The sequence below is a fragment of the Camelus ferus genome, chromosome 7, assembly GCF_009834535.1.
Source record: "Camelus ferus isolate YT-003-E chromosome 7, BCGSAC_Cfer_1.0, whole genome shotgun sequence".
NCBI lineage: Eukaryota > Metazoa > Chordata > Mammalia > Artiodactyla > Camelidae > Camelus > Camelus ferus.
In genome coordinates, this window is record NC_045702.1 from 42,871,330 (window position 1) to 42,897,381 (window position 26,052).

General features: G+C 40.8%; 1 protein-coding gene across 1 annotated transcript in view; it reads left to right on the forward strand.

Annotated features, from left to right (window-relative positions):
• The window catches only part of JAZF1 (JAZF zinc finger 1), a 299,936-nt gene that overhangs the window by 223,751 nt on the left and 50,133 nt on the right, over window positions 1-26,052 (forward strand). The window lies entirely within an intron of this gene.

Sequence of the window (26,052 nt, forward strand, 5' to 3'; positions counted from 1 at the left end):
GACTTATATTTAGTCAAGCCTTGTTTGGGGGAGTTTTGCTGTGTGAGTTTTACTGTTGAGGGTTTAGGGGCCAGATCACTCACCTTATTCTCCAGACTTGATTATGAATGGCCTTTGGCCTTCTGTGATACAGAGTTGCCACCCTCTGTATCTGCAGGATTCTGGGCATTCTCTGAGGCTATCTTCAAGAGGAAGTCTAAAGTATTTTTCTATAACGAAACGACAGCATAGTGGTACATGTACATACGGCCACCTCAGGTGGCGGCTTTGAAGACAAGACCCCTATCTTTTCAGTTGTGTTCTGGCCTTTGTCTTAAAGTTAGTCTGATTACTTTATAGTTAGACATCCCGTATTGGTCAAGTCCTGTGTTCTTAGTGGGTGGTGTACTGTTTGTGTCCTAAGCAGTTCTAGATTTTTGTTTACTTAGAGCTGAACTCACTGCTGTCTTAGCAAAAAAAAAACAAGGAAAAGCAGCTTTTGCAGATTTGCCCAGAGAATGCACCTGATGCCTTACTGGCTTCGTGTAAATGAGAAGAAACTTTTAACAGCAGAAACATGTAGACATTTTCTAGGTACCTTCATATGACAGCAAATTGAAATAACATTTGCTGCCTTCTTGCTTGCTTCCATTATCAGATGATATGGTTGTCTAAATAATCTTTTAAAAATCACCTCTCTTCCTGACCGTCCTAAAGGAAAAAGCCTTAGAATGATGAAAATAAACTTCAGGTGCTAATTCATCCTTTTCTCTTTTACCTAACTTCCGTGAGAGATTTGTAAGATGTCTTTATGCTCCTATTATAGTGAAAAAAATTCTGTAAAATGTTCAGTTTCTGAAATACTAAATTGTCAGACCATTTCTGAGTTTGGCTACATGTAGAGAGTGAGCAGTGTGATTGAGGACCTCTTAAGGCTATGAAATAGCTACCTGCACAGATAGTGATAATGACCTGGAACCGTCCTGCCCTCCACCTCCATCCAACAAGAATGAGGTGAAGGAGCCATTTGTGATACCCGAGAATAATGTCTGCTCATACTTTGTGAGTGAATTTTAAGCAACATTTCGGACCCAAACTGATTCATTTCTTTCTGTTTCTCCCATTAACCCTGGGCTAGCCCATCCCTGCCAGATGTGCTGCATTTTACATCTCCTTCGTTTAGTCTCCTGGTGTTCCAGAATTGGTCTAGGGCTTTCTCGGGTTTAAGTTCAGCCACTAAATCATGTCACTGTGGTGTTAATTTCCTTCCTTGTACTGAGGATATGCAAATATGCTTGGCTTAATCCTCATCACCTGTCCTCTCCTACCGGGCCGAGTCTGCACGAAGGCCAGCGCTGGGGGGACCAGGCTAGGGGGCCGCCAGGGAGCCTGGGCGGGAGGAATGACCGTAAATGTCGACGGCGCCAGGCCGGGTCGTGCTCCCGCTGCTGGCAGCCCAACATCTGCGGAGAAGCGTGCAGTTCCATCAAGTCAGCCGCAGCCTCCCAGTGGGAGATAAGCCCAGTGGAGGAGGCTGAGCCTGGCAGCCGGATTCCAGGCCTGGTAAAATCATGTCTGACATTCAGCCCTGTGAGGTTCGGATGGGGTATGTGGAGATGGGTCCACAGGAGCCAGCAGCTGCCCTGTTTTAACTTGGGCTCTTGACAGTTCACGCTGAGAGCACTTGTTTCTGAACTCAGCAAAGCTGGAAACTCAGTGTTTTAATTTTGGGCTTGTATTTAGAAGAGTCGTTTTACTGGAACCAAAAGCTTTGTTGACATTACCCTAAGAATCTGCTGGGCTTTTCTATACCGCTGAGTAGAGGAGAAGAGGAAAACCTCCCACACTGAGTGCATGTCCTTGGGAACAGCAGTCAGATATGTCTGAAGACCAGAGAATGCATGGTTGGTTAGTTAGACCCTCCCCAGAGTCCCCAAGGAAGCGTTGAAAATCATCTGGAGATTTGCTGCAAACAACTGCAGCTTCATTCCTTGCCCCAGAACGCCCTATAGGTCTTTCAGAAAGATCTTGTTAAACTAATTACTGGTCCTGAGGTTGGACGTTTTAACATATGCAATATCAGGTTCTTTCCATCATCGTTTCCCTTCCCATTCATTCACCTTATCCTGGCTCCCAGGTGAGTGTTGACCATCCTGTTTCCCTGCCCAGGAGAGGAGCTTTGAGGAGACGCCTCACCCCTTTGAGAGTTGTTAGAAGCATGTATCTCCAGGTGCTCTGGGAGGCACATGAGTTACATGGCACAGATGAAACACAATAAAAGGAAGTATTTTGGTCAAATGCTTCTTTCTTTAAATTAATACTCTCTTGACCATTATGAAAAAAAAAAAATCACCCACTACTAAAAGTTGTCAGTACTTTTGCTGACTTGAAAAGATTATGAAAAAATTTCCCATTAAAAGTTGTTGGTTATTTTGCTGACCTGAAGAATATTTTATAACCCACATAAAATGTGGCTCAAAAAGTACCGTCTCCATGAAAACGAGAGCTTGTTTTATTTTGCTCTGTCTTTGGCGCACTTCCTCATATTTATCTTTACACGTGGATTTCTTTCAGTAGTGATTTATGTCCGCTTCATCCGAGAAGTTTAAAACACAACATAAAATGCCCTGTAAAAATTTACGCTAAGTTCTCTAAGACACATGAGAAATTCACTGGGTTTTGCTAGGCATACACTTCATTCATTAAAATGAAAACTTGGCTCAAGAATTCATGGTATTTGTCTGCATAACTAACTTCTAGTTTCTTCTTCCCGGCCTCAAAAACCCATCTGTGCTAGGAATTGCATTTGTTTTAAGTGAACTACTCAGAGCTTCTTAGTCTTCATGGATAATCATAAGAATGATGATGGTGGTGGTGTCCCCAACACTGCAGTGCTTTATCATGTTCCGAGGGGCCTACAGAAATCTTTCTATCAAAGCTGCATGCGTGACATGAACTGACAAGTGTTCTTTTGGAAGAGAAGTGAGTTCAGTGTCAGCCTGCCCTTCAGACGAACATCTTTCCAATGAGATCGATACGTGCAGTTTGGATCGTCATGGTTCCGCCTTGACTGCCATTCTAAGAAAAGTCAGGCTGGTACACGCCTACAAAACTTCTGGCCTGCAGAGGGCTCTATAATACCATGTTTTCCTAGCCCACTCATAGAAAAAGCAGGAAAAAAAAAAAAAAAAAAGAAAAAGAAGGCACTTGCTGGAAGGGGGAAGGGAGGGGAAGCCCAGAGGCTTTAAAATGCTCCAGCAGTCAGTCTGGTAAACAGACTAGGAATTGTGGGCAAAGTTCTTTTCCTTGAGTTTTGTACCGAGCCTGAGATCTGATGACTCTGTCCGGACTCATTACTTTAATAGCCTAGAGCTAGTTCACATAGCAGCAGGAGTCCACCAAAAAGGCATTTCATTATTGAAACCGAAACTGGGACATTGTAACTGCCGATTAATAGTCAGATTCTTTTTTTCAGTACTTCAAGTAATTTATAAAGCGTTTACACACATAAATAGAAAGCTTTAAATGCTGATATTCCATAAAAAGTAAATAAAATATGTTTTTGTGCATTAAGACTTAATTAAGTGGCATGATTTCATGTCACAAATTTAAAGCAAGCGAATGAGACTTGCCAACATTACTGCAGCTGCATTTTACATTAGGAAATTAATTAAAATGGTCATTTATGCTTTTTTCCATTTACAGATATTTAGACCTCTCTGTATTGCACCATATATTTTCCTTTCAATCATTGTATTATAGTCATCTATCTTAGCAGGCTACATCTTATTCTGTTGTTGGTAGGAGAGTACAGTGGTGGTGGGGGCATTAATCTAATGGAAAGTTTGTCCTGTGCTACTGAGGCAGGTCAAACAGGGCTGAAGGAAAGTCCTGCTGCCTTCCTATTTGTTCACATACCCCCTCCTTTTTTCCCATCTTAGCAAAGTTACATTTTATATTTCACTAGAACAGTGTTCTTCTTTTTCTCCTGGTGTCAGGAAGGGAAGCAGAGGAGAGCAGGAAAATATTTGACATGCCATGTGACACATCATCATTTAGACGTGGCTGTTAGGTGAGACCTCCTTTTTGAAGCAGACCTGCTTATATAGTTCAGTTATGGAACGTGCTAAACCTAAAGCAAATTAAAACACACCCAACCGGATAGCTGAGATGCAGCTTGCAGTTCAAATCGTGTCCTGACTTTATATATCAGAGCTAAATAGTGGCTCTCTTGAGATACCAAGAACAAATTGATCACACTGTACTTATTTACTATAGTTATTTATGTTAATGACTATAATAAAATTATGACTTGACGAAGTTTTAATGATGTAAGTAATTTTGTTCCCCAAGAGGCATCAGTTGCTAAATGAGGCTGAAGTTTTGAAAAAGCTAAGGACTCAGTGTATGAAGACATTACTATAACGTCTTTACTCTTGGATGTAATTTACAATAATGTGGACTAGTCTTAGGTCAGGGCCAGGGGCTTTTGATTCTTTAGGCACCAAAGGTCCTTCCCTTAAGGCCTTCACTCATTTGAGACATCCATTTGCTTGGATTTTAAGGGTGACATTCAAGAAGTGTTGTAAGGTGCCAGCAATTACACAGCTTCCACACAGAGTTAACTCGACTTTTGGAAATGAGTGAATTTTCCTCTGTATACATTGTCATTAGTGATATTTAGAGTTAATGCCTGTTTCCAACTTGTATTTCTTGAATTGATTAGCTGCCTTTAATTATTAAATAAACAGCTTAGGTAAAATTAGATTTGCCAGAGCCCCAAATCTTCCTAGCTCTGTAGAGTCCATAGTCCTCTTGCATGCTCCTGTGGTCAAGCAGGACAAAATTGAGCCCACTCCTTCCTTCAAGTCATCCCTCTTGTCTAAGACTTCGCCCAAACCTATTGTATGTTTTCCAGCAAATTTGGCATTACTTAAGTGATTATAAGGCTATTGTTTCATGTTGTTGTCCTGTTGTCATAGAGTGTGTCCTCATGCTTGCTCTGTTCTGTCTAGCACTGGTGGTTACATTTTACCATAAAATATGCTGCTATAGTGCTTTAAGGCGTTGTTGGCATGCTTGCATCTTGAATAGTCTACACTCAGTGGTTCTCAAACCAGTAACATCAGCATCACCTGGGAACTTGTTAGAAATGCACACTACTAGGAGCCACCGCAGACCTACTAAATCTTAAATTTACCTTTGAAAAATTAAGTGATAGGTTTTTTTTAATCTCATTGTAGGTTTGGGCATGACTCACTTATGATGTTTATTTCTTATTGGTTTCTCCTCCCCCCCCCCAAATTTCCCCATTTTAGCTCCTATTTACAACTTGGGGCCAGATCCAAAATATTTCTCACTCCTGAGATCTCAAAAGCTGTAATTCTGCAAAGTGTAGTTTTATATCCCATCCTGATGGGCTAGTCTGCTACCTATGTTGAGTATTTAAAGGATCTGTTTTTCAGTACCTCCATCACTTAGTAAGCACGTAACATTCAGTCAGCTTCTTAACATCTGCTTTTAAGAACTATAATACTTTGCATGCTTAAAAGCAAAAATCTGAAGACAGAGGGCCAGGTAATTTTGCAGAGTCCCAAATTCAGATTATTGGTATTAATGAAACGAAACATGCTTGCATGTTCCTTTTCAGTGATCAGTGTCACTTCCCACATTTGAGCTACCAGATTTTATTTTAAATCCCACTAGCTGATTTCTTCCCTTAAATTATCACCACTGTTTTCTCTTCCACTTAAGTCATTTGGGGAAGATAAAGTGAACAGGCTAATATATAGTCCATTTGTTCAGAGAAAATGGGTATTTCCATAGGTGATTAAAAAGTGTACCCATGAAATGAAGCAACCACTGTAGCTGTTTGCAGATCTGCTCTTATATTTCCAATGTGACTCCAATATGAGCAGGCAGAACATGCACAGTAACTGCCTGATCATGTGCAAATAATAAATGGAAACATTTACAGCTCAAATGCTGTAAACTATTGACAGCGCCATTCTTCAGCTAGATCTATTTGTAAGCTGCTAATTTCCCTCGTTTGCTCAAGAGGATGTGCAGATGTCTGTGACATGATTTCTGCTTTCCAAAACTCTCTGATCTAATCTGTAAAGTGATATGTGGGTAATTCTAAGATAGCCAAGTATTGAACCTTGTGATTTTCTTATAGTTGGAATTGGCACACAAGATAAATGTTGGCTGGAGTCATGATGAAAATGTAACTTGAGCCAAGGCTTAAAGGATCATTTGGGTTTTTTAAGGAGTGTTTGAGCTAAAATAAGTAAAATAAAATAAATAAATGCATTATAAAAATTTTATACATATATTTTATGTGTATTCAGATGGGCTTCACTCTACAGCTTCAACAAATAATCCCCAAATGTCAGTGACTTAACACAACAAAAGTTTATTTTTTGCTCACTGTACATGTCCATTGTGGCTCATGAAGAAAGTTTTGCTTGTTCTAATCACTCAGGAACATAGTCTGATAAAAAAAACTTTATCCTGATCCACGTTCTGTAATCACTATAGCAAGAGGGAGTGTCATTTCCACGCCTGTTTCACTGGCCAGATCAAGTCATGGGTCCATGCCCTATCATGAGCCCAGAAACGGGAGAGCCAGAGATACACAGGGAACAGCATCATTGACTGCCACATCCTTCTGTAGAATCTTTAGAGAGAATATGACACTTGGCGTACCCAGTCAATAAACCTCTCTCTTCTACAAGCTGATCATAGCTTTGATAATCTCTAGTTTACTTTCTAAGGACTTTTTAAATAGTTTGCTTGGTTTCAACTTACATCTAGGAAGCCGGGGGTGTACGTTGCTAGCCGTCTTCAAGCTCCCCACTTGCAAGTGTCCTGACTGGTGCTTGAGCGGATACCGTGTGTTCTAGGAGTAGCCTGTGTAGTTGCCATTGCTGGTTTCCATCCAGTGCTACCCTTCCCCTTCTCATTTTCTGAAGGGGCCCCTAATTTATTCAGGTGGTAAATCTTGAATAGTCTGAGCTCAGAGGTTCTCAAATCAACAACGTTAACACCACTGGGGAACTTGTCAGAAATACAAATTCATAGGCTTCACCCCAGGCCTGAGTCAGAAAGGTTGGTCTAAGCTAATGGTGCCAGTTCATTCTCCTTGACACTGACTGACATGAAGTTAATACCATGATGCAGGTTTAGCCAGTGAAACATGAGGGGAAGTATGCTAGGTTGGAGAGTAAGGAAAAGGTCCTCACTATCTTTTAAAAAGGCCGTGTCTTGAAATAAGTCAGAGAAAGGCAAATACAATGCTATCACTTGTGGAATCAAAAAAATACAACAAACTAATGCATAAAACGAAAAAGAAACAGACTCACAGATACAGAGAACAAACTAGCGGTTACCAGTAGGGAGAGGGAAGGGGGAGGGGCAGTTTAGAGGAAGGGGGAAAAAGATTATTATGGGATTATATGAAATCATGTGTGAAACTTGAAAATTGAAAAGCTCTATAGAATTTAAGGAATCTTTCATTCAGTTAAATTTTTTTTCTTTTCAAAAGACCTGGAGACCCAGGAAAAGGTGTGATAACAGGAGATGCTGTAACCTTCTTGCAACCAGGAGATGAGCATCCAACATGCCAGGGATGATAAAACAAAAAGAGAGAAGGAACCTGAGTCCTGGGTGCTCCTGAATAAGTTAACAACCTGGAACCACCCTCTACATTTTTATAGGTGATCAGTTCTGTGTAATTGAGGTAGGCTACTTGCAGCAAAAAGCATCCCAGCTGTGGAGCCACAGTTCCACTAAATTTCCCAGCTGTGGAGCCACAGTTCCACTAAATTTCTCCTTGCTTTGCCACAGCTCTCAGGAGGCACCTTCTTCTCTGGGGATCAGGGAAACCCAAATCACTGTCCCCTGCTATTTTGTTCTAGTCTAAGACCCCCTTTGACTGTGCAGGCAGCCCTATTAGCTCATTGATTCTCCAGCTGTATACAATTCCTGTATCAAAGTTTAACCTTTTTGTTCTAGACATTCAGCTCAGTGTTAGGGAGAGCTTCAAATTCAAAAACAAGGATATCCAACAAGCTTAAATTTGTTGTCCAGGGCCCCCATCTCAGTTCCAGAGCATCAGTGAATCGGTCTCTGCTCACATTGCTGCATAGCCAGGCCCTCCTTAGAGCAGGCGGAAGATACATCAACTGTGAAACCCGGAACAGTGATAAGGTCACTAGCTCATAAATTGGCCCCCTTGCAGGTAGATCTGTACATGTTCCCAGGGGCAGATGAGCCCTGAAAGATATATTTAATGACATTCAAAACCCATCAGAGGGTATTAATATGTTTTAAAAGAAGGCATGTCTCTCTAGTCAACTTACCAATACAAGAAAAATTCTTCCCAAAGTGAATCCACTTCTTCCTATCTAAATAATTAACGTGATGCTCTCACAGTCAGTGCATACTACAAATACCATCTAATGTCGTGGCTCTTCCCTGAGGTCTGCCCCACACACTCATGCACACGTGCAACTCTCTCATGGAGGAACATCATTTGTATTGGCCCTTGCCAACCAAAATCCTTTTGGTGCATTTCAAAACTTCATCTCGTCCCTTCCCTCATTGAGAGTAACTGATCTGTTGGTGACTTTTTTTGTTCAGATACTGGTTTTCCTACTTCCTACCTAGGTGACGTTCTCCAAATGGGAGGGAGGCTTAGCTGGCTCTTCTCAGAAAGGGTGACGATCTAATAACTATTTGTTGAATAAGTGTTGTTGAAGTTTTGTATGTCTAGGCAAAGGGTAGGAAATTCAGTTGCTTAGGAATATCAGGCAGATGATGTAAATGAATGGAGCTGGCTGGGGACTAGAAAAATAGGGAGTGACTCTGAGAGCTCACGCCCCGTATGTGGGAGGCAGGTTGCTTCTCTGTGTTCAGCTCATTGCTGTGTAAGAATTCAGGCCCAGTGATGCCAGAGTTGCTGATTTTCCAAAGGAATCTGGAAATCTGGATTGCCATGAGAAATCTCACTTTTTAACCTTGGGTCAGCATCCCCTAGGCCATCAATTTGTGATCTCTGGCCCAGATGTTCATAAAACTACTAAAAAATATTTTAAGTGAATTTCAACTCTCGTAGATAGAGATGTTATATTATATGATCCATAACATTAAGTTGTGACTATCCTTCCCATGAAGGTAATAGGCAAGAAATCTTTTGTTAAATCTTTTATGTCAAAAATGGCGTTGTTGATTTGGAGCCATACAAACCCGGGATGTTACTTAATGTCTCTTAGTGTGAAACAAAGCCCTTCTCTGAAATATGCAGATAAATAAGAAAATGTTTGACAAGAACTTGGAATGTCCCCAAAATATATATTACTTGAAGCTTTAACCACTCTTCTAATTTTTCTAAAAATAAGTAATTCCCAGAATTTTTCAGGCTTTAATAAATAAAGTGTGTATGTTCTGAGCCTTGCCACTGCGTGAAGGGCTTGTGATAGGGCTGAGGTTGTCCTGTAAGGGAGAATTACATCAGATAAGCAAATATAATACTTGGATGAATGAGCAGTATAAGCTTGTGATGTAAGGTACAGTCGGTCAGTCCACATCACCTGCAGGTTCCATATTTGTGAATTCACCCACTCACTGAAATTTCTTAGTAAACCCAAAATCAGTACTTGGGACACAGTGGAAGCTAATTCAGTGTTTGCAGCAACTTTATAGAACAAAACTGCTGTGAATAACTGAAGAAACAACTGTAATCCTAAATTTACAAGAGTTTAAAAAAAAACACATTCCATTAGTGCTCTGTACATTTAATGATTTTTTCTTCACTTTTCCCTGAACCATTACTAAAATGTTGTGTTCGAGTCTTAGGCTGAGACCACCTTTTAGGTGTAACTGATATCTTCTTGGTATTTTATTATGAACTCCTTTTGGGTAGTCTAAGAGTGACCAGACCAATACTGGTTCAACAGAGAATTCAAGTTTATCCGGGTGCAGAGTGATGTGGGAAGCTCTCTTAGGTCCCTCTCCCCTCCTCTCTCACATACATGCATATGTGCACATGTATACACAGAATTAAAACACTTTTAAGGAACATATGAACAACAGGGAGAAGAGGTTTGAGGTCAAATAGTTATAAATGTGAGCTGAAACTTCAGTTTGAATTCATTTGTTTCATGATCTGATCTTCTCCTGCAAGAACCCTGGTATTTACTAGATAGTATTTCACTGTTATCTTGAATAAGTCAATAAATCAAGTCCATCATGTTTCAAATTTAATAGCTACCTTATTAACCAAAATTGAGTATTAATAATAAAGTCAACATATTTACTGCCCTTTTCAGTGGGATGATTTTCATTATTCATTACTCAATTACTTTTGCAGTAAAAAGAAATGAGTTATGATTTGTTTTGGATGAGCATGTTATTAAATTAATGACTTGTTTCAAATGTTTTAACCTAAATGTTATAGTCAAAAACATTGGTAAAACTTTGCACTTTTCCCTTATCTGGGATAATATATTAACCTGTTCTAGTGGAAGCATTAAAACTCTCTCCATTTTAAATTACTCTATAATAGTAGCGTATTGTTATGTGATACCTGGAATATGAAATTTCTAAAAAGTTGTAGTGATCAAATTATGCACCTCAATTAATTAGGCAATAACCCATGAAAGATCTATTGTTACCAGTGGGTGAAAACTAGTTTGCTATTTAATGACCCAAGCTGAAGTCAGACTGAGCTAAGCTGAAAGAAGGCACTCATTAACCACAGGAAGGATGAATTTTGAGAATTATAATTACCATATTAAATGGAATTTGGTTGTTTATTACAGCCCCCTTTTGAAACATAGCATTATAAAGAATTCGTGCCCTCAGCAAGGCAGGAAGCTAGATCGCCTCTCCTGTTTATTCTATAATTACTCAATAAAATCCAGGCAAAATTCGTTGTTACCAGTAATTAATGACTGGTTTAATAAAAAAGAAGGGAGTCTAGCAGATGGTGATTATTTTTTTAATAGGTCCTGCTTGAAGGGATCATCCCGATAGTAAACTCTTAGCAGCAATTACAACTAAAATGGCCGGGGTGGCCCTCTTATGGGTTACCGAGCCTAGTCTAATCCTTGCTTTTAAGAGCTCAGGCTCATTTCACCAGCTAAAATTCTTGAAGTAAGTGGCACTCCGGTTACTGCCACAAATGAAAATAGGTCCCACCAGCCCAGCAGAGGGGAGATTCTAAAGAGTGGTGAGCCCTGAGCACGTCTTGGGAAATTCAGAGGCCCTTTTTCTGTGGGGATGTTGAGCACGAGAGGAGTCAAGGTTGAACAGATATTTAAGATTCTCGAACAACCCTGTGTGAAAATGAAAGTTAGTCTCATCCAGTCCTTTTTGAGCAGTGGGGTGTCTACGTGGGAGACTGAGTAAGGATGGCAAGGTCAGTGTGGGCCACACTCCCCTCTTATCCTTGGCTGGGGAGCAGGATTTTCCATTTTTACTAAGAGACGTGAGTGCTGCTTTCCTGGCAGTTGTGCCTAACACATGAGAGTCAGAAGTGCAGTTTGGAAACGAGGTGCACAGAATTCACACAGACATAAAGAGCGAGAAGCTGAGGGTGACTGCCCACTGTTCTTAATATTCCACGACCCTGGCCCCACCTTACACAGCCTCTGCGGGAAGCCTCCCCTCGTTCTGCTGGAGGATCACTGTCCCTTAGACGCCCCGCACCAGGCTGCTGTCAGCACTTGGCGAGCCGGGACCTGGCACACTCCTGTCCGTGTCTCCCTCAGCCCTTGGACCTCCATAAATACTTGTTAAGTAGAATTACAGCACACGCAGTCCTGTGCTCAGTAGCTGCTGAAAATGTTGGGAGCAATTCCCTACACTCGTTCACAATTTTCCAATTTACAAGGATTTTCAGGAACGTTCAACCCACGCAGCAACTATGTCTTAGGGTGGTCTCAGCCCCATTTGTTTTAGCCCCACCCCTGCCTCGACACTATGTCCCCAGCCTTGTTTTTGCCCTACTTCTGCCCTTCTTGTCAGTCATTCTGTTTTATTGTCCTGTATGGATCCTGGAAAGTCACCTTTCATTCTTCTAGAATAAATAAATGAGTAAATCATGACCCCATTTTACAGATAAGAGAACAGAAACCCAGAGAGATTAAAAGTGTGATCACAGGCATGTGATTAGCATGTCCTAGAGCTGGACCTGGGTCTCATCTGCAGTTCCCATCTTTATCTTTCTGCACCAAAACCCATCCTAAGGAGGAACCTCACCAAGAACGAGTGAGAAATTAGGCTTCAGTTATTATATAAAAGGAGGGCAGGTGAGAATTAAAGTGACCAGAGCAGCTCTTTGCTTGCGTATGAGAGGAATGGGGCTTCTAGAAGGGCTCCCATAAGTGGGCAGGAATTCCTTCTTCTGGAAGTTTCAATCAGGCAAGGGATGAAAGGGAAGGAAGGGTTTCAGCTGAGCTCTAATGCAGCCTGAAGGGAACAAGGAGTTTCCATCCTTAGTGTAGGAAGTGTGCCCACGTCCAGCTCCTCGGTGCCCCTCTTAGGTCACCCAGCCCTGGCTCACCCAGTGCTGTTCACAACAGGGTCTCCCTGTCCACGTTCTTCCTCCTCCTACAGGCAGAGAACCAGAGAAGCCAGGCCTTAGAAATGACCACTCTCTCCTCACCTGTCCTACTTGCCCGAAAGGTGTGGCCTTATTCTGGTTTTTTGTTGTTGTTTTTTCTTAACAATGCATTGCATTGAGGTGGTAGGGATTTTTAAATTAAAAAGATCATAAAAAGTCAATTTGGTTACCAAAAAAAAAAAAAGGAGGAAAGAAAATCATGTAAGTTATTCTGTAATGACCTCCCCATGGTCCTGTTAGGCCTGATGAGGCACATTCTCTGGGACCCTCAGGAGATGAATCAACTCTTTCAAAAGCACTGGGGTTGCATTCAATGAATTACTCACTGAAAGGCTCCCAGGTATCCTGAGAGAGATAATGTCTCCTCGTCTCCTCGCAAACTCCTCATGTTCTCCCAGGGAGTGATGCACACACACAGAAAATGTGGTCAATTACACAAACGAGGCAGAAGCCGGCTGTGTATAAATTCAGCACCATGATTGCGAACCCTCCCCGTGACAATCAGGAGCGAGGGTGGGGAGAATGGGAGCTTAATTTTGGCGTCCTCCAGTCTTTTCCCAGTTTTAATAGGCAACACTGGCATTTTGTTTGCATGCTTCTTGCATTTTAATCCCCCAAATTCCTCTCTCCCCAGTTCTGTGTTGGGCATTTTTAGGGCCCCTTGCGCTGTGAGTAGTCACCAAAGCCCCATTGTAAATTATATAGCGGGAAAAGTTGGAAATGTTTTCATGGGCTTTTCAGAACTCTAAATTTCAAGTTTTTTGTTTTAATTTTAACCTTAATCTTATCGCCTTGCTCATATCTTTCTCACTACCAACTGTCCTTCCTGCCTCTCTGCATACACCTCCAACTGCAGGGGTGGGTGGCAAATTCCCTGTTAAAGTCAGTGAGCGTTCCAGGCACAGCAATCCCATAGAATGAAGAGTATGGGGAAACTGGCCCACGATCTTTCTCACCCTCTCCAAGGGAAAAGAGAGTTCCATCTCAGACTTTACCAAAATAAAACTTCACACCCTGAAGGCATCGTGAGTGGACTTTTCATTCCCAGCAAGGCAAAGGATTAGATCTTTTCTCTGATTACTAAGGAATAGAGGGTCAGATAACTTCATGAAGACTCCCACAGGCAGCTGAAAGGGGGGTTTAAACGAAAATCACCGAAAAGTACCCTTTCACAGTAGGGACTTGTGTCAGAGCTTTTATTTCATCAAGTTGTTGGGATCTCATTAGGAGGGGGGTTTGTGGATGGTTTGGAATTGAATTTGAACCGCTTCCAGCATGTTGCATCAAAGCCCTGGGATGCTGCGTCTTGGGCTGACATTTGCCTGCACAGGGTGTACTCGGCTCTGAGCTGGAGGGCGTAAATGTCGTGCCTTTCCAAGGGAGGACATCTTTGCACAAAACAGTCATGTGGATAAACAAGTGTACTTTTTTATAGCAAAAGGCAGATCTTCAATCTTAAGCAAAATATTTGTTCCCCAAACGCTTATCTAAAAATGTAAGAAGAAATAAATTAAGCCTGAAAAAAGTATAAGAATTCTATTCCTCAGTGATGTCGGGGGCTCCTTTTCCTCCGGCCGTCTAAAATGGAGGCATTTCCCCCCAGTTTCTCTTCTCAACGCTTGTCTCCCCTCTCCCTCCCCGTGTGCTCTCCTGCTTTCCTCTCTGGGTGTATGGCTGCTAAGTCTAAGTTGCTCACCTGTTTGTTTCTACCCTTTGGATGTCCCACTACCGTTTGAAACCCAGCATATGCAGAACTGAACTTCTATTAGCTATAACAGCACCATCCAATAGAACTTTCTGTGATGATGGAAATGTTCCATTTCTGTGCTATCCAGTATGGTTGCCACTAGCCACATGTGGCTATTGAAGTTTAGATTAATTAAAATTAAATAAAATTAGAAATTCAGTTCCTCGGTCACATTAGCCACATTTCAAGTGCTTAGTAGCCTCATAGGGCCAATGGCTGTTGGATTGGGCACCACAGATCTTGAGTGTTTCTGCTTACATCTTTCCCCCAGCATTTTATTAGCTGTGGGTCCTTGGGCAAAGTACCTGATGTCTCTGCTCAATTCTCCCATCTGTAAAATGGGACTGATAATAATCCCTGACAAGATGTTTGTGAGGATGCAGTAAGGTAGTAGTTACAAGGCATCGAGTATAATACATACTGTAAAGGCTTTTTTAAAATCGTAGATCCTTTTCCCTTCTCCAGTGTTAACTTCCAAATATCCATCTGGAGCTTAGATAAGGTGAAGTCACCAGAGCCATTATGGCTCAGTTTGCCCATCACAGGGAACACCTGAAAACACTGTGGGTTATTGGAAAAGTTCTGAGCAATTCTCTGCAGGCGGGTTAATACAAGAGTGCCCGATAGGATCTAGCAAAGATTCTTCTAGATTGTTCGCAGCTATTCTAGTTAGGATATTAACCTTGTTTCCCAGGGTGTAATGACAGGAGAAAAGTCCCCAGGAAACTAGGCTCTGTAGGAACATTGGGAGATGTCTCCATCTGCTTCGGTGAACACTGGTGGAGAGCAGTTTGGTTGGTGAGTGTGAACCTGATGGAGAGACACCCTGGGCAGCAGAAATGGTCTGGGTGTTGGGTGCAGAGATGTCCAGGGCCTTCCGGGAGAGCAGGGCTGCAGTCCCACCCCCGGAAGCCGTCAGCCGTGGACCAGTCCTGCACGCTCATCAAGCAACAGGTTTAAAGAGGGGCTGCATGGTTTATATCCTGGCTGCAATCCATTAAAGCTTTAATTACACTAATTAGGGATTTGGAATAATCAGGTTAGCCAGCCTGAAATGGGGGCCTGTGCTCTCTGTGAAGAAAAGCTTTGCTAAATAAACCAGCAGGATAAACAGGATTGTAGGGGCACATGTATTTCTGGGAACCAGCTGATGCTAAGGATTTGTGCATGCTTTTGGCATGCAAATAAAGACTGCTCATTGTAAATCCACAGACGGTCTGGAAGCCCCTCCAAGAAACACTTCATTAGCAGTTAAAATTTTCAAGAATGTCACTGTATTTAAACACACACACACATCCTGAATTTTTTTTTTCCCCAAATAACCTGTAAAGTCCCTTTTTGAGGTGGAACATATGAAGGAAAGGTGATTAGGGGATCCTGTAAAATACAAATTAATTTTTAAGCCATACTGAGTAGTAATTTTGTGTTATTCCCTTTTCCCCCTAATTTAAAGGACACCAGAAGTACCATTATGATATTCAAAGCAGCTCACCATCCAACATGATAATGGGTCCCCCAGAGCTAAGAGTTGGGAGTCATTGGCTCAGACATTCAAAATTAATAATAACCTTTGATGTGTCATGCAACAGCATATACTCTATATATATAATAGTGCTCAAACTCTGCAAGCATTATAGTTTAGCTCTGTGCGTGACACAGGGAGAGAGAGAGACCCTGCAATTAGGCCACTAACCATCTTACTCAATTTTGAAACTTCATTGGGCATTTCCCAGGGACTATGTTAAAAATTTTCCTTTTTCTCTTGTTTCTCTTTTCCCTGTTCCCCATATATTTTTCCAGTGATTCAGTGAACACAGATGAGAAATATATGATGATAATCGTGGCCTAAAAAGGGAAGAGGGGAGAAAGTTTAACCAAGAAGGCAAAATATTGATGGCATGGCAGTTCATCATATGCGTCTCTCTAGTTTTGTGTGTTTTTGAAATTAGCTCTAATAAAAAAATTTTAATTATCACCACCCTCAACCCCGTCATCCTCTTTCCCCCAATACTGATGCATGGTTTACAGTTTACCGAGTATCTTTAGTAGTCCCAAGCTTCTTGAGTTAACTCAAGCAGGAAGAAGAGATGTAGAAGTTCAGACCCCTTTGATTTTTTTTTTTTTTAGAATCTTACTTTTTAATTAATATTAAATCTTATGCAATCATATTTAGACTAGTCAGGAAAAATCAGGACAGATGGTAGAGAATCTTGATGCTGAAATGAGGGATTTAAACTTGAATAGGTAGGAAATGGCTTATACACTCTAGATTATCATACAGTGTTTAAATGTTTGAATCAGTAGAATTTTTGACCATGGAAGTAAGATAAAACTCTTAATCTGTAATTTATGGGTTTACGTGAACAACTTTAATTTTATTCAAATGTTTGTGTGTGCCTGCGTACATGTAAATGTTTTTCTGGAGACAGGATCCAAGACTTTGTTTTCTCCCATCCCTCCTTCTCTCTCTCTTCCTTTCTACCTTCTTTCGCCCTCCTTTATTTATTATCCTGTTTCTAAGCCACATTCCTGCTTGAGTTAACACAAGATAAGGAAGAAAGTGGGTAAATGGCACATTTTTAGAAAAGAGTCAAATGAAATAATTTGAATAATGTTTAGCACTTTGAACTAAATTCTGTATATATTTGTCTGCATTGTATATTAATCACCAATGAGGCATTCTATCTTCAAATATATTCTAGTCATCTTCAAATGTTGATACAGTTATAAACATTATTTTAACTTACTTCCTTGACAAATGGAATACAGTAGCATAGAATTCAAACATGTTTAATTAGATAATTCTAAATTTTTAAAAGAACGATAAAATTAAACCACAAGGTTTCTAATTCTAGCTATGCCACCTAATCTCTGTGTGACATTCACCAAGTCACACCCCTTTGATTTTTTAAAAATGATTATTTAGTCCTCAAATGTGTGTGTACTTATCTGAAGAAGCAAATACTGAACCACATTTATCAAGTGGAAGCCTCCTAGAAAACCGGGAACACCAAGCCCTTTAGTCCAGAAGCAGCAGTTTAACTGAATTTTTGCAACAAAAGGAAAGAAAAATTACTTTGAAAACAATCAGCTTCCAAGGCCTGTGAGACTTGAGGTCTATCAGCTTGTCATGCCCGCATATGTATACTTTGAAAAAGGGACAGCCCATGTATAGAAATGACTTTGCCCTCAAAATAGTTTCCCTGCCCAACTGGATTAATCCATTTAAGAAGAAAATTCTGTTGACTCCAGTCTGTTCCCAAACAATGCTAGTCTGACTGCTACTCTCTGTATAAGTGAGTCACATCTACAGAAATAAATTTGAACGAGCACTTGGCCTTATATTTGTACTCATGAATGCGTGCTGTTACCTGAGTGTGCACTTAATAACATTGCTTCACTCTGGGGACAGCTCTCGTCTTGGTCATAGTCAGCTTTCTCTCTCAGCATTTTGTTTACTGTCTGCCATTGTTGCTCCCTGATAGTCAAAGGATGGATAATATATGCATCAATTGAGTTAGGACTTGCCTCCACTGGGATATTAATGGAAATATCAGTGGATACTGGGGGAAACATCTAAGTCAGAGATGGGGCACAAACTTTCAGCTTATGTGTCACTTTAATTCATGGATAGTGGCAAGCAAGGGCCTGGTGAAAAGATTCTAAGGCTGAATCCAGAAGCAGCACAGACAAAAGTGCTGTGATCCAGTCACAATGGCCCTCGTGAGCTGACTGGACTGTAAGTGGCATGAGAGCCACTGTGTGTGCCATCCTGGCATAAGCAAGCTGTCCCTAGTTGGACTCCTCTGACATTGAGAGTTCGCTACCATCCCACATGCTTCCCCTCCTCTTTCTCACCCCTAAACTTTCTTTAACCAGAGCCCTCATGTGCACCCTGTCCCCTGATGGTAGATTCACCCCGAGTCCCTCATCTTAACTAAAAGTTGACTGTCACCCAGCCCACCTGGTCAGAAGAGCTCACCTACATCATGGCAGCATCAGAGAAGGACTTTTCTTTGACTTTTGACCCCAGGCTTAGATATCTTTCTAAGTTCATCTTAGAATGGACTGCCTAGGTTCTCCCAACAAATGACCTCTTATGGAGGAATTATCCAATCAGATGGCTGTTACATTTTTAACATAATTCCTGGGTGAGAGTCAGGAGAACTGGGCCAACACCCATGGAAATACCAAGACTCTGAGTGGTCTGACATACGTGCAGTATTATGTGCGCCAAGTGCTTTTCATGCACTTACTCAACAAGATCTTGACACAAATGAGGTGGGTGTCTTATAAATGAGGATCCCAAGACTACAGAGGGTAAAAAATTTGCCCAAGCTTGAATACCTAAATCAGATTACAAGTTTGCCTCCAGAATCTAGACTTTCAACCACCAGGCTGTGTTCGCAGCTGTTAATTATACTGAAACTAAAACTCCAGAGACTCTAAATCCAATTTTTTTCTTAGTTTTTAAACTTCTCCCAGCTCATGAGGAGAGTTATGCATCATCTCATTAGCTGTTTACATGGAAACCTCAAATAACTCATTTAATTTATTTCCAGAGGAAGCAAAACAAGAAAACTCAAAAGCTATTTGTAGTTTTGTACCACAAAACCTCATAAAATGGAATTTCTTTGTTTTGTTCATTGGTTTTTACACAAATGTCAAATTAGCAATGAAAACCATGTGCGAGAAATAGCCATGGTTATTTCCAATTGGATGGAAGTAGAATAGGAATGGAAAGGATGATAGAGAGTTGCCAAGAGAGGGATATTCCAGTTGGCCATCAAACTAAAGATTTGTGGGCATCGTTTTCAGAAGTGGTTTTTATTCTTGGCATTGACGATGAAAGAGACCATGGTTTGCTCTGTTCAGGCTAAAGTAAATCAAAATTAATTGCTTCACTGATAATTTATGCTGACCTGTGGCTTTAAGTAGTGATTGCTGGAACTTGAACCAGAGCTTTCGTTAAGGTAGATTAACTATCTCATTCCTTAGTTGTGAAAAAATACCCAGTATTTATTGGGAATATACAAAGTAATGGTATTCAGGGATGGGATTTTGTTCATTATTGCAGTTATTCAGCTTCCACGCATGAATTTCATTTGAGTGCTAAAATTCCGGGAAAGAGATTATTGGTTTAAAGAAGAAGGAAAAAAAAACTAATTCCTAAGCACTATTCACAGACAGCTAGCTACCAGTCTTTGAATGATACTGTTTATAAGTGTGTTTCCATTGGTCTGCAGTCTCCACATTTCCTGGGGTGGGCAGGCCTGGGAGTAGAGGCATCTAGCAGCCGCTGCCCCTCTGCGTCCCAACAAAGGGGCACTCCATTCCCCTTTCTCCTGGCTCTTGGAGAGGATAAGCTCCTGGATGTGGGTGCTCTGTATTTGGCTTCTTTCAGTTTGCCCAGCATGTTGCAAATGTTTCCTAAATTTAATAGTTCAGGGTTCCTTGAGACTGAATTTTTAGCAATGGCAATGATAGAAAATAAAGTTAGATATTTTTAAAAACTTCTATCTAGAGAATAATTATAAGCAATATATTATTATGAACAGTATATTACAATGTACATATGATGTGATCGCCAAATAATGATAAAAGTAAATTTTGTATTGTAATGTCTCTGCATCTCAAAAAAATTTAAATTTCTTCTTCTGTTATTTCTATTGTCATTATAATCTCAGAATAAAGAACAGTCTTTCTCATGAAAGGATTATTTTATCCCAAGATTAAATCCTTCCTGTATTTTATGTTAAAATGGCTTTTTATTCTTAATGAGAGGCTGGTGATGGTAGATGATAGATAAGATATACCGCTTGGCAGTAAAAATGGGTAGCTCAATATTAGTTATTAAATAAATATTTTTAAAAGTTTTTGATCATTCAAGCTATACCATACGTGCCCTTAAAAAAAGAAAAATGGGGGAAGTTATAGCTCAGTGGTAGAGCATGTGCTCAGCATGCACGAGGTCCTGGGTTCAATCCCAGTACCCGCATTAAATAAATAATAAATAAATAAACCTAATTACCTCCCTCCCCCAAAAAAAATTAAAAAAAAAAAAAAAGGAAAAATATAATCACCAGGAGAGTAGATAAGAGGAAGGTCACCTCTTCCCTTGTCTTTTTTCCCCTTATCTCTTTCTCTTTTCTGCTATCCCTGTCCCCAAAAATAAAAAGAAATAAAATAAATAAATTAGCTACAAGGCCTAATATAAAATTGGCTTGCCCTGGTCTTAATGTATTTTGTGCAGATTAGACCAGAATTACTCCTCAGAGTCTAGGAACTATATCCTCCTGTGTGTGTCAGATTAAAACTTAGTTTAAAAAAAATTATATATATATGTATATGTGTGTGTGTGTGTGTGTATACATATATATATATATAGTGTCACTTAATGAAATAAATCTGTCAGTTTTGGTTTGGTACCCAAGAACAAAATCTGATTCATTGGCTGGGTACTTCACAAATTATGCCCACAACTGATATGAATATCAGATGAAAATCACACACACACACACACACACACACACACACACACACCCCTTCAGAAGTTAAGTGCCAAACTGATATGATCAGATGGTGTAGGGTTTTTTCCTGGTGCTGCTTTTAGTTTTATTATTTTGCATTAAAATTTTAATAGCAGCATGTTAAAAGAGGCTCTGAGTTTTGATGACACTGCAAAAAATTTTATAAAGCTTCAAAATCCACCCCGTAGGCCTCAGATCATGGAGGCAAAAATAGCTGTACAATGAGAAGTGAAACATAGGATTGTTGGAAACGGTGCTAAAACCTTCCTGAAATCAGTGTTACTCAGGAGTCCGCATTTTCTTTTGTCTACTGAAAAGAATGTTTCTTAAGTTCCTGATCACCAGAAAAGGCCCTTCTCTTAATGAAGAGGGGCAGACAAGTGATCACTCCACTTGCTGCCAGCAGGTCATGTTTCACTGGCCAGCTGTTTTAACCAAACACCCCTCAACCCCACTGTGGCTTTAAGTTGCTAAAATGAGACTTGCCCCATGAATTTATTAGCAGATGTGCATTTGGAAAGCCATTATTACTTTGAGACCTAGAACGGCTAGACACTCTGACATGTGGACCACACATGACACGCTGAGATGTACCCATTATTCCCATGGCCTCTTTCTAGTGTCTTACGGATTGTTTTCCTTCCTTACTGGCATTCTGTCCATACTTGTCCTGGGTTTTCCATAGTAGTGGTGGGAGAAAAGAAAAGTCCCTGAGGTACTTCCAACTGGAGAGATCAGTTGTCCTTGTCAAGTCAGAAATGCCACTGGAGCAATGAGTTAGCAGATTTGGGAGTATTTGGAACCGTGGTCTATCTGCCAGCTCCTAGAGGCTTTCCTCAAAGGCTTTCTCGGTTTCACAAACTTGTTTTCACTGAAAAATGGCAATACCCAAAGGGCCACTGAAAAGGCAGAACAAAGCTGTTTGAACTTCAGATGAAGTGGTTGGATGTGGACCACATCAGAGCCTTGTTCAGCTTTATGGATCTCCCAAATAGAGGGCAGCCTTTAACTACGTAGGGAGACTTTCTGTCAAGTAGCTTGTGTAGATGGTTTCCTGTTGCCTGTCCTGCTAGAAAGATCTTCTATAATTGGAGTCTTCTCAAGAAATCAAAGCAGAAGAGTAGAGGAGGTATGTGGGTTTATAGATGCCCCAGCATATTGTCCTTAAGGAGAGGAACCTCCTGTTTGTATTCCAGCTACTGTAACTGTCTTTTCAAATTTACCTATGATTGAAGCAGTGGTTTAATCAATGCATGCAGAATCAGTGATGGTGGCTCTTTGCTTTCAGAATCAGCGGAATTCATAATGGTGGAAATTATCCTAATACTCGGTAGTTCAGCTCAGAAGTAACCAAATTGCTGTGTCAGAGATGAAAGACTTGTGAATTAGGATTTCCAGAACAAAGGTGTTCACATCCATTATGACATTTGTCAGACAGCAAGTGCCAGGCCCTGTTCCCAGTGCTTTTCAGATATTAATTCACTTAATCTTCACAATAGCTCTGTAAGGATAGGCATTATTTTCACCATTTTCAGGTGAGAAAACTGAGGCACAGAGAGGTTAGGTAAGTGCCCAAGGTCACACAGCTGGAGAACATAGAGGAGAAATTAGCATCTAAACAGTCTATCTACAAAGCCCATCTCTGAACTGCTAAGGTCATATTTTCAAACTGCAGGCCATAATCTGTTAATAGGTACAGAAATTAGTGTGATGGTCATGCCAGGATCTTTTGTTAAAATGAAATAGAATAGAAAAATTGCAGAGTATATCACATGTAGTAAGGATTGTTGCATGAAATCTTTGTTTCAGATATTTACATAAAAATGCTTTATCTTTGCTTCCAGATAAGTTTCACAATTCATGTTTTCTGATTTTGGAAAGATAATATGGTGCAAACACTGCCTATTACATAGCACTCCCTACAAGATCTGGGACAGCCCCCTGTAGTCAAACACATTCAAATATGCAGTGAGGCATATGAATATTCACACTAAATACAATAAATAAAGTGCAAATAGCCTTTAAGCAGTTCATGTCAGAGTTGGTCTCCCCGTGAGTTTTGCTGCCAAACATAAAAAAATTGTCCAGTTTTCAGAGCTCTGGAGATTTCAGAATTGCAGATTGTTGACCTAATTACACATATGTGTGTACAGGCTCTCAACATGAGATGCATTTCTTCTAATGGATTGAGGTCAGAAAAAGTTTGGGAAGCACTGCATGATGCTATTGCTGGAATCATGGACTGTTGGAGCCGGGAAAGAGCATAGGGGTGATATATTCCTTCTATCCATAAAGCCAAAACTGCTCAATTTTAACAAGTAGAAACACCAGAGCCAGACTGTGGGAGAGCACTGGGATTTCTGGAGGCCACCCGCTTCTTCACCCCAGAATGAGATGATGCACAGCTCAGGCCTCTGGACCACACGTCCTCTCCAGAGTCTTACAACAAGCAAACCACACCGCATCTCAGAGCTTGGATCCTTTTCAAGATTTTAAGAGAGACTCAAGTTTTGAGCGGTCACTTCGATCGTCGGCTTCTCCAAAGCCAGGGAAGCCCATTGGTTTGGCCCCAGCAGGACACTTGGGCTCAGGTGTTTGGCCAGAGAGTGAGGTGGCGGTGGGGGCTCTGCCCAGGCTCCAGCGAATTCTGTGAATTTCCTGAGTTTGTGGTTGAAACTGGTCTCCATGGACCAGCAATTTGACATTTTCCCCCTGTGGTGTTATATTCATGTTTCCACGTTTAACATGTCAGACTGAATGAACATTGTGGTCTACGGATTTAAAAGATTTATAATGGAGTCTTGAAAATTTACTTAAGGAATATGTACTTCCCCAAGCAATAACACATATTACTACAAATGACCGTATTAAATTAAAGTAGCTTGGGCATTTCTGATTTGTAGGAAAGTTAAAATTAATCTTACGGCAGTTTCGGTTTCAAAATGAAAACATGACTTTGCCTGACCACAGGTTTCCAGGCTGTTAGTCAACAGTGAATGAACCCTCAAGTGACTCTTTTTTCTTCTTTAAGAAATAAATCCAGTTCTCTCTATGTGTAGAAAAGTAATACTAGAAGGAAAATACCCTGAAAAATCAACCATAGTTGTATCTGGAAACTTCAAAAGTTCTGGTTCTATTTTTCTTCATAAGCTGAGTGGTGAGGACACAGATTGTCATTTTATTCTTCTTTAAACTTTGCTCATAAATATGTACCCTCAGTTGTGTGTGTGTGAATTCTGGAATTTTTAACAATGTTTTTAAACTCAAGTCACAAATCCATATAATTTTTTCTATAAGTGTCTTTTAATGAAAGATCTTATTATTATAATTTTAAGAGAAAATCCTTTCTTGATCCATCCTTCATCTCTTCCGCAGTTAGCTCCTTTAGGGAGTAGTCACGGAGTCTGATTCAAATGCTTTTTTTCCACATTAAAAAAAACAATAATAATAATTACAGGTATACTGGTACATGTTTAATGGCTGACTCTCGGATTGGGGGAAAAACCCTAATTTGTAATATTCACCAATTTCTGCGGTGTAAATACTCCTATATCGTGGTCAGTTTCAAGCTACCGACATTACATTGCTGCACAGATTTGGGAAGAAACGTATAGTAGCATACACCACCATATAGTGATTCTACCAGACAGATACGGCAGTTTTAAGGGAAAGAACAATAACAGAAATAATAACAATAACAGAAATAATAGTAAAAGTGGAGTAAAATTATGAAGAACTTAGAAACTTTGAGTATTATTACCTTTGTTTTTAGTATACTTGTTTTAATTATAAGTTCACATACTTGAATTTTTAATAATAGGTGTGTTTAACAACTGGCTTACAAAATCCCTAAAAATTTAATGATCAACTCTCACAAGCCAGTATGAGCCCACACTGGCACATTACTCTACAAGATTAGAACACTTCCCATCACAAAACAGGAAGAATTCGGGGAGGCGGGCACAGCCAGCCTTCCCCATCACAGCCCAGGGAGGCTACAAATCCAGGTCCCCCAGGAGCCAAGGGGCCCCCCACAGCAGAATATGGCAGACGCTGAGAGGATGAAGCCCCCTGCTCCTCCAACTGCCCCACTTCCAACATGTGAACTCCCAGAGGAATTCCCTCTGCATTTCCCCAGCCCCTAAACTCTGGCCCCTTAACCCCTTCCAACTTTGAAAACATGACTCTGAAGCAAAAACAGGAAAGCTCAGGGTTCTTTGATGTCCCCACGGCAGTCCGGTAGAGCAGGAACTTTTGATTTAGTCCTGAGGCGTGACTTCTTGGATGCCAGCTCCACCACCAGCCAGCAAAGTGACCTTGAACGGGCAGGCCCCTTCACCTCATTTCCCAGTTACTTTGAAAAATGAGGAGGTTGGACTAGGTGATCCATCTTCTCCAGGTTCCTTCCTGCTCTAAAACCCCACGTTGGCTGTGATTACTGAGGGCCTCAGAAAAGATCACCACTCATGTCAAGACCCGCTGAGAAAAACTCATCAGACCACAGAGTGACATGACTTCCCAAGCCCGAACGCCTCTCAGCTGTGGGGATACAGGAGAAACATTTCTAATCCTGATGATGGAAAGATCTGGGCTGTGTTCCTTCAAGGATGTGTCAAATAGCAGCTGCCCTTGAAGGTGGAAAATGCTCAGAGCCCAGTTCTTGGCTGCAGTCTCATCAGGTTCTTTATAAACTTGTCTCCCCAAATGATTCTTTACCATTGGGAATCCGCACATCTTTTGACAGACAACATATTGATGGAATGTTGCTTGGGAACTTTAGGGTTTAAGTAAGTCTCAAAAAAATACATAAAGTACCGTTGATAAGTGGGAGAGGAACAGTGCAACACTGCCAGGGAGAAACTGGTGAATTTTATCCGGCACTCCCAAGGGGTGTATATGCCTGTGCACGTGGGTGTTGTCACCGGGAGTAAATTCTGCAGCTGTGTGTCTTGGTGTGGCAAGGTTGCCATGATTTATGGGTATAGCTGTAAGTTCATAACCACCAATCCAAGGAGAAGGAGGGAGGGTGGAGGGAGAGAAGGATTGGCAGAAGTGTTTTATGAGTTTCATGTTTAATGCTTTTAACATGGTGCCTCATTCTTGCTTCTGGAAAGCACTTAGCAGATATAAGCCAAAAATAGATTGCTGTCCATAGCTGACCAAACCCA